The following is a 9,122-nucleotide window of genomic DNA, read 5'->3' as shown; positions in this document are numbered from 1 at the left end:
GCGGCACCCCCAGCTCAGGCCCCGATGAAGTCACCAAGAGAGACGGGTGGGTGTAAGGACAGCGGCGGAAATAGATTCCCCACCTGCGCCCTGTGTCTGCTGGAGAGGTGAGGATGAGCAAACCAAGGGGAACATCACACTCCACAGGCTGTGAGATGCAACCCTCAGCACACTTCGCTGCCCAGGAGACCCCTCCTGCAGGAAGCCTTCCCAGTTGTCCTGACTCTCAGGGGTCTTGCAGGGAGCTGTTAGGGGGAGGATCTTAGAGAAACAGTAGGGACCCAGAGGCTGGTCAGATGGGGGAAAGGATAGTCAGAGGACCACGAGAAGTGTCCAGAATGTGCGGGAAAGCAGGATCGGAAGTTAGGTTTGAATTAGAATCCTAGTTCAGACTCATTCGCTTTGAAACTCTAGACCAGTCCTTTCTGGACTCTTGCTTTCTCAGCCACAAAGTGGAGAGAAGTCTCCTCAAGGAGCTTAACAAATATTTAGTGAGTGCCTACTGTGTACTAAGCCCTGTTTGGGGCACCAGGAACACAGCAGTGAACAAGATAGACCCAGCTCTGCCTTCCCAGGGCTCTCAGGCTGGCAGAGACAGACATGTCACTGGGCTGCTAAGATACAGGGGGACTATGGTTGTGGTGGGGGGCACCTAGGGTTCTGTGAAGCCCAGAGGAGGACCAGATTCAGCTTGGGAGGGAGATCAGGGGGGAAAGCTCCTTCTGAGACAACCTCTGGGGAGTGAACAGATCTCCAGGCCAAGGAGTGCAGAAGAGGGTATCTGGCAGCAGGCTCAGCATGGGCAAAGGCCTGGAGAAGAGAGAGAAGTTCTGCATGATGTGGTGATGTGAACGCACCTGGAAGAGAAGTGGATGAAGTTGTGCCTGGTCACGGACAGATTATATATATATATATATGTATTTGGACTGTACTGGGTCTTCATTGGGGCACATCCCATGGCATGTGGGATCTTAGTTCCTTAGACCAGGAATCAAACCCACATCCTCTGGCTTGGAAGGTGGATTCTTGACCTCTGGATCACCAGGGAAGTCCTCACAGGGCAGATTAAACACGAAGATCATCCTCAAGTCCCCAGCTCACAGCAGCAGCCCTGGTTTCTAGGCTGTGAGCTTTCCAAGGGCAGGGACTGTCCCCAGCTCTGTCCCCAGAGACTATTTCCAGCCAATACCAGGCCTAGCACACTAAGTGCTCATTGTACAGATGACAAAATTGAGGCTCAGAGAGTACAAATGATTTGTCTGGAGTCATACAGCAAGTAGCTGGCAGAGCAGGGATTTGAACCCATCTAATGACGGTTTCCCCTCAGCTGCCCCTAAGCGTGGCCCAGAGGAGCTACCCCTCACCCAAGGTCAGGGGCGGCGGCTGAGAGGAGCTACCCCACGTCCAAGGAGGGGTGGCTGCACGGGTGCAGGAGGGCCGAGAGGAGCTACTCCACTTTCAAGGTCAGGAGGGGCGGCAGTGAGGAGATACCCCTCGTCCAAGGTAAGAGAAACCCAAGTAAGACGGTAGGTGTTGCGAGAGGCATCAGAGGGCAGACACACAAACCATAATCACAGAAAACTAGTCAATCTAATCACACGGACCACAGCCTTGTCTAACTCAATGAAACTAAGCCATGCCCTGTGGGGCCACCCAAGATGGGCGGGTCATGGTGGAGAGATCTGACAGAATGTGGTCCACTGGAGAAGGGAATGGCAAACCACTTCAGTATTCTTGCCTTGAGAACCCCATGAACAGTATGAAAAGGCAAAATGATAGGATACTGAAAGGGGAACTCCCCAGGTCGGTAGGTGCCCAATATGCTACTGGAGATCAGTGGAGAAACCTCCAAAAAGAATGAAGGGATGGAGCCAAAACAAAAACAATACCCAGTTGTGGATGTGACTGGTGATAGAAGCAAGGTCCAATGCTGTAAAGAGCAATATTGCATAGGAACCTGGAATGTCAGGTCCATGAATCAAGGCAAATTGGAAGTGGAGATGGCAAGAGTGAACATCAACATTCTAGGAATCAGCGAACTGAAATGGACTGGAATGGGTGAATTTAACTCAGATGACCCTTATATCTACTATTGTGGGCAGGAATCCCTTAGAAGAAATGGAGTAGCCATCATGGTCAACAAAAGAGTCCGAAATGCAGTACTTGGATGCAATCTCAAAAATGACAGAATGATCTCTGTTCGTTTCCAAGGCAAACCATTCAATATCACAGTAATCCAAGTCTATGCCCTAACTGGTAATGCTGAAGAAGCTGAAGTTGAATGGTTCTATGAAGACCTCCAAGACCTTTTAGAACTACACCCCAAAAAGATGACCTTTTCATTATAGGGGACTGGAATGCAAAAGTAGGAAGTCAAGAAACACCTGGGGTAATAGGCAAATTTGGCCTTGGAATACGGAATGAAGCAGGGCAAAGGCTAATAGAGTTTTGCCAAGAGAACGCACTGGTCATAGCAAACACCCTCTTCCAACAACACAAGAGAAGACTCTACACATGGACATCACCAGATGGTCCACACTGAAATTAGATTGATTATATTCTTTGCAGCCAAAGATGGAGAAGCTCCATACAGTCAGCAAAAACAATACTGGGAGCTGACTGTGGCTCAGATCATGAACTCCTTATTGCCAAAATCAGACTTAAATTGAAGAAAATAGGGAAAACCACTAGACCATTCAGGTATGACCTAAATCAAATTCCTTATGATTATACAGTGGAAGTGAGAAATAGATTTAAGGGACTAGATCTGTTAGAGTGCCTGATGAATTATGGACGGAGGTTCGTGACATTGTACAGGAGACAGGTATCAAGACCATCCCCATGGAAAAGAAATGCAAAAAAGCAAAATGGCTGTCTGGGGAGGCCTTACAAATAGCTGTGAAAAGAAGAGAAGCAAAAAGCAAAGGAGAAAAGGAAAGATATAAGCATCTGAATGCAGAATTCCAAAGAATAGCAAGGAGAGATAAGAAAGCCTTCCTCAGCGATCAATGCAAAGAAATAGAGGAAAACAGAATGGGAAAGACTAGAGATCTCTTCAAGAAAATTAGAGACACCAAGGGAACATTTCATGCAAAGATGGGTTCGATAAAGGACAGAAATGGTATGGACTTAACAGAAGCAGAAAATATTAAGAAGAGGTGGCAAGAATACACAGAACTGTACAAAAAAGATCTTCATGACCAAGATAACCTCGATGGTGTGATCACTCACCTAGAGCCAGACATCCTGGAATGTGAAGTCAAGTGGGCCTTAGAAAGCATCACTACGAACAAAGCTAGTGGAGGTGATGGAACTCCAGTTAAGCTATTTCAAATCTCAAAAGATGATGCTGTGAAAGTGCTGCACTCAATATGCCAGCAAATTTGGAAAACTCAGCAGTGGCCACAGGACTGGAAAAGGTCAGTTTTCATTCCAATCCCAAAGAAAGGCAATGCCAAAGAATGCTCAAACTACCACACAATTGCACTCATCTCACACGCTAGTAAAGTAATGCTCAAAATTCTCCAAGCCAGGCTTCAGCAATACGTGAACCATGAACTTCCAGATGTTCAAGCTGGTTTTAGAAAAGGCAGAGGAACCAGAGATCAAATTGCCAACATCCGCTGGATCATGGAAAAAGCAAGAGAGTTCCAGAAAAACATCTATTTCTGCTTTAGTGACTATGCCAAAGCCTTTGACTGTGTGGATCACAATCAACTGTGGAAAATTCTGAAAGAGATGGGAATACCAGACCACCTGACCTGCCTCTTGAGAAATCTGTATGCAGGTCAGGAAGCAACAGTTAGAACTGGACATGGAACAACAGACTGGTTCCAAATAGGAAAAGGAGCACGTCAAGGCTATATATATTGTCACCCTGCTTATTTAACTTCTATGCAGAGTACATCATGAGAAATGCTGGGCTGGAAGAAGCACAAGCTGGAATCAAGAATGCCGGGAGAAATCTCAATAACCTCAGATATGCAGATGACACCACCCTTATGGCAGAAAGTGAAGAGGAACTCAAAAGCCTCTTGATGACAGTGAAAGTGGAGAGTGAAAAAGTTGGCTTAAAGCTCAACATTCAGAAAACGAAGATCATGGCATCCAGTCCCATCACTTCATGGCAAACAGATGGGGAAACAGTGGAAACAGTGTCAGACTTTATCTTTTTGGACCCCAAAATCACTGCAGATGGTGATTGCAGCCATGAAATTAAAAGACGCTTACTTCTTGGAAGCAAAGTTATGACCAACCTAGATAGCATATTCAAAAGCAGAGACATTACTTTGCCAACAAAGGTTCATCTAGTCAAGGCTATAATTTTCCAGTGGTCATGTATGGATGTGAGAGTTGGACTGTGAAGAAAGCTGAGCGCCAAAGAATTGATGCTTTTGAACTGTGGTGTTGAAGAAGACTCTTAAGAGTCCCTTGGACTGCAAGGAGATCCAACCAGTCCATTCTGAAGGAGATCAGTCCCGGGTGTTCTTTGGAAGGACTGATACTAAAGCTGAAACTCCAATACTTTGGCCACCACATGCGAAGATTTGACTCATTGGAAAAGAGTCTGATGCTGGGAGGGATTGGGGGAGGAGAAGGGGATGACAGAGGATGAGATAGCTGGATGGCATCACCGACTCGATGGATGTGAGTCTGAGTGAACTCCGGGATTTGGTGATGGACAGGGAGGCCTGGCGTGCTGTGTTTCATGGGGTCGCAAAGAGTCGGACACGACTGAGCGACTGAACTGAACTGAACTGAATGACGGTTTGTTCAGTGAAGAATTGGCAATGAGTTCATGGTGATTATGGGCTGTACTTGATGTCCATTTAGAGCCCCTAAATGATTATGGGCTCTACTTTACTTGGAACTCCTTTGAGGCTCCCTTTTGTGTTAGAGAGTATGATAGGCAGTATATTGTCACTCTGCTTATTTAACTTATATGCAGAGTACATCATGCAAAATGCTGGACTGGATGAAGCACAAACTGGAATCAAGATTGCCAGGAGAAATATCAATAACCTCAGATATGCAGATGACACCACCCTTATGGCAGAAAGTGATGAGGAACTATAAAGCTACTGGATGAAGGTGAAATACGAGCATGAAAAAGCTAGCTTAAAACTCAGCATTCAAAAACCAAAGATCATGGCATCCAACCCCATCACTTCATGGCAAATAGATGGGGAAACAATGGAAACAGTGACAGACTGTATTTTCTTGGGCTCCAAAATCACTGCAGATGGTGACTGCAGCCATGAAATTAAAAGACACTTGCTCCTTGGAAGAAAAGCTATGACCAACCTAGACATCATTTTAAAAAGCAGAGACATTACTTTGCCGACAAAGGTCTATATAGTCAAAGCTATGGTTTTTCCAGTAGTCATGTATGGATGGGAGAGTTGAACTCTAAAGAAGGCTGAACACCGAAGCTTTGATGCTTTTGAACTGTGGTGTTGGAGAAGACTCTTGAGAGTCCCATGGACTGCAAGGAGATAAACCAGTCAATCCTAAAGCAAATCCATCCTGAATATTCATTGAAAGGTCTGATGCTGAAGCTCGAATGCTTTGGTCACCTAATGTGAAGATTAAATCTCAGGTCAAGATTTCTTTTTTTTTTTCTGTCTCTATAGTTATGCCTATTCTGGGCATTTCATACAAATAGAATTATACAATATGTGCTCATTGTAACTGACTTCTTTATTATGTTTTTAAGTTATGTTCTCATAGCATATATTTGTATCTCATTCCTCTTTATTGCCAAGTGATATCACTTTGTATGGATATACCTACACACTTTTATTTATCCACACATTGGATATTCTTTGACTATTATGAATAAACCTGCCATGAGCATCTGTATGTCACTTTTTAATTATATCATATGCCAAACATAAGTTTTAATTTTGAAGAAGTTCAATTTTTCCAGTTTTTCTATTTTTTTGCCTATAGTTTTGTGTTGTATCTAAGAAACCATTGTCTTACTCAAGATCTTAAAATTTTACTCTTCTGTTTTCTTTTGTTTTCATTCTGTTTCTGGAGTTTTATAGCTTTAGGTCATACATTTATGTTTGAGTTCCAGTTTGAGTTAATTTTTACATATACCTTTGAGCATATAAATTTATTTTACATATAAATTTCAGCATATAATTTTTACATATAATAATAAGGCTGAGGTCCAACTTCAGCCTTTGGCAGGGGCATATCCAGTTGTTACACATTAGTTGTTGAATCTCAGGTCAAGATTTCTATGGTTCCTGTGGATCCTTTAACTCAACCATTGTGAGTGAATTGCTGTTTTCACACCTTTAAGCCTTTTTTCCTGGGATGGCCCCTCTTCCTGGAACACTCTCCTTTTCTGCTTCTATTTTATCTTCAAAAACTCCTATTCAACCATCAAAACCCTAGCTCCCATGCCCCTGCTTCCATGCAGCCCACTAGGACCTTCACAGGCAAACTCTTTCTCCCTTCTACTGCCTGAGCTCTGGAGCCTCCCTCTTCAGGAAGAGTCTGAGTAGAGCTCTGTTTTCCCCCAGAGTGGGGAATCTTTGAAGCCTATGTCTGGAGAATGAAGCCACTCTGGCTCTGTGATCTCCTAGTACAAGGCTGGGCACATAAAGAGAAAGGGAGTTTACAGTGTGAAAATGAAATGAATAAAGACAGTTTTAAGGTTTTCTTTTCTGGAGGTCTATAGTGCTATGAACTTTTCCCCTGATTCACAGCTCCTGCCCTCTACCCTATACATACATCCTATGAGGTGCCAAGAAGATGTCCTTGGCTGGATCTACAGGTTCTAGATGCTAGAAAGTCCAGGGGCTTCAGGCATAGTTGGAGCGAGAGCCTCAGAACTCAGTCTCCTTCTCTGCCTTGGTTCTGCTGTCCTCCATTGTCTTCTGTGTCCAGCAGACTGACCTCTCAGCTGATCTTTAGCAGCTCCCAGCTCTTGTTTCCCCAGTTTAGAGATTCCTGTCTTATAATTATCAATCACGTCCCAGGGCGGGTTCCCCTTGACTGATACTGAGCTGTGTGCTACAGCAGATGCCCTTGGAGCCCTGTGTCTCTGCAGCACTGGCAAATACTTATAAGGCTCATCTTGAAGTTTTCACTCTGCCCAGAGCCAACATTCCTGGGAGCAGCCTCAGGCAATGCTGGTTTAGGGCTGGAGGATGACTATCCCAGCTCCTTCACTGTTGGGGTGGAACAACTCTGTGGGGTAGTCTACACTGTCTTCCAGAAGCTCAGCACGACTGAACCTCAAGTGGGTCATGACAAATCATATATCAACTGACCTCTCTATCTAATTTTCTACTCTCCTACTAGTGCTGAGCAGACACCAAGACAAGGCTGCGGGTAGTTTATCTGGGAGATGGTGGTGTTTTAAAAATATGCCCACAAGGACTTCCCTGGTGATCCAGTGGCTAAGACTCCACACTCCCAGTGCAGGGGGTCCAGGGTCTATCCCTGGTGGGAGAACTAGATCCTGCAAGCCACATCTAAGAGTTTGCATGGCACAACTAAAGATCCCACATGCTGCAACTAAGACCCGGTGCAGCCAAATAAATAAATAAAAATATTAAAATACACAGTTACTTTTAAAATAAATTAAAAATGCCCCCGAATTCTTTAACACACCTCCCTTCAGAAAGGGAAGCCTAATTCCCCTCCTCTTGAGTGTAGGCTGCATTGAGTGACTCACTTCTAGAACATGGCAGAAGTGACAGTGTGACTTCTGAGATGAGGTCATACACACAGAAAGCCAGGGCTTTCTCTTGGCTCTCTCTTGCTCTCTTTCTGCTCATCCATTCTGGGGAAAGCCAGCTGCCATGTTGAAAGGACACTCAAGCAGCGCGTGATGATGGGCAAGTGGCAAAGAATTGAGGCCCTCCTGCCAACAGCCAAGTGCAGAAGTCAGCTTGGAGGCAGGGCACGGACACGGGGACATACACACCAGCTATGTGACACTCCCTCGTGTGTGCACACAGGCCACTTCCAGCCTCATATCCAGCCCTTTCCAGAGACATGTCAGGACATGGACTGGTCAGATCAGGGGATGTGGGGAGGCCCGGAGGTCCCAGAGGAGCAGCTGACATTGAAAGCTGAGGCTGTGCCAGGACAGGAGAGAGATCATCTGATTAATTTCAGAGTCACACCTACCTCTCCACCCCAACCACACCAGTGCTCTGCTAAAAGCACCCACGGCCCCCTGCTCTTTGCCTTTCTTTTTCTCTTTTGGCGTAATTTAGATTTACGGGAAAGTTGTAGTGATAGTACAGTTTCTGCTCTTCACTCAGCTTTCCCTAATGTTAAAACCTTAACATCTGTCCTAATGAACAAAGCAGCCTGGGCACGCTAAGATGCACAGATGCTCCTGATGTCCTTTGGATGTCTCCCTTTATTCCATGAGTGCCCTTTTTTCTGTTTCAGGTTCCAATCCAGGATACCACATTGCACTGAATGTTCACTCCCTTTTAGAATTGCACGATGCAGTTTTTTTGTTTAAGATATATTTATTTATTTATATTTTTGGCTGTGCTAGGTCTTCCTTATTGCCCACGGGCTTTCTCTAGTTGCAGAGATTGGGGACTATTTTCCGAGCAATGTGCAGGCTTCTCGTTGCAGTGGCTTCTCTTATTGTGGCACGGTATTAGTTGCACCAGCAAGTGGGATCTTCCCAGACCAGGGATTGAACCCGTGTCACCTACACTGGCAGGTGAATTCTTAAGCACTAGACCACCAGTGAAGCCTACAATTGCAGTTTTGAAATGATTTGCATTATCGCTGTTTCAAGCCCCTCTGGGAAGTCAGCTTTGTGAAGGCGGTGGATAAAAGAAACCGAGGTTGATGGGACTTCCCCAGGGGTCCAGTGGTTAAGACTCCACACTGCCAATGTAGGAAACACGGGTTCCATCCCTAGTCAGAGAAGTTCTCCATGGCCACCCTCCCCCTCCCCCCGCCACTGGAAAAAAAAGGAAAAGAAAGAAACTGAAGCTGGTCGACAGATAGACAGTCACTCCAGTCTGAGCCAGAAACAGCTGGGTCTGTGTGATGATTCAGGAGCTACACCTGCTCCCTTGCGGAGCTATCTCACCCGCTGAGAAGGGTGCGAGGAGGGTTCTGAAGGT

This window comes from Bos indicus, chromosome 7 (genome assembly GCF_029378745.1).
Source record: "Bos indicus isolate NIAB-ARS_2022 breed Sahiwal x Tharparkar chromosome 7, NIAB-ARS_B.indTharparkar_mat_pri_1.0, whole genome shotgun sequence".
Lineage (NCBI taxonomy): Eukaryota > Metazoa > Chordata > Mammalia > Artiodactyla > Bovidae > Bos > Bos indicus.
The sequence above is the reverse complement of the archived record's forward strand: the minus strand, read 5'-3'. Positions refer to the sequence as shown.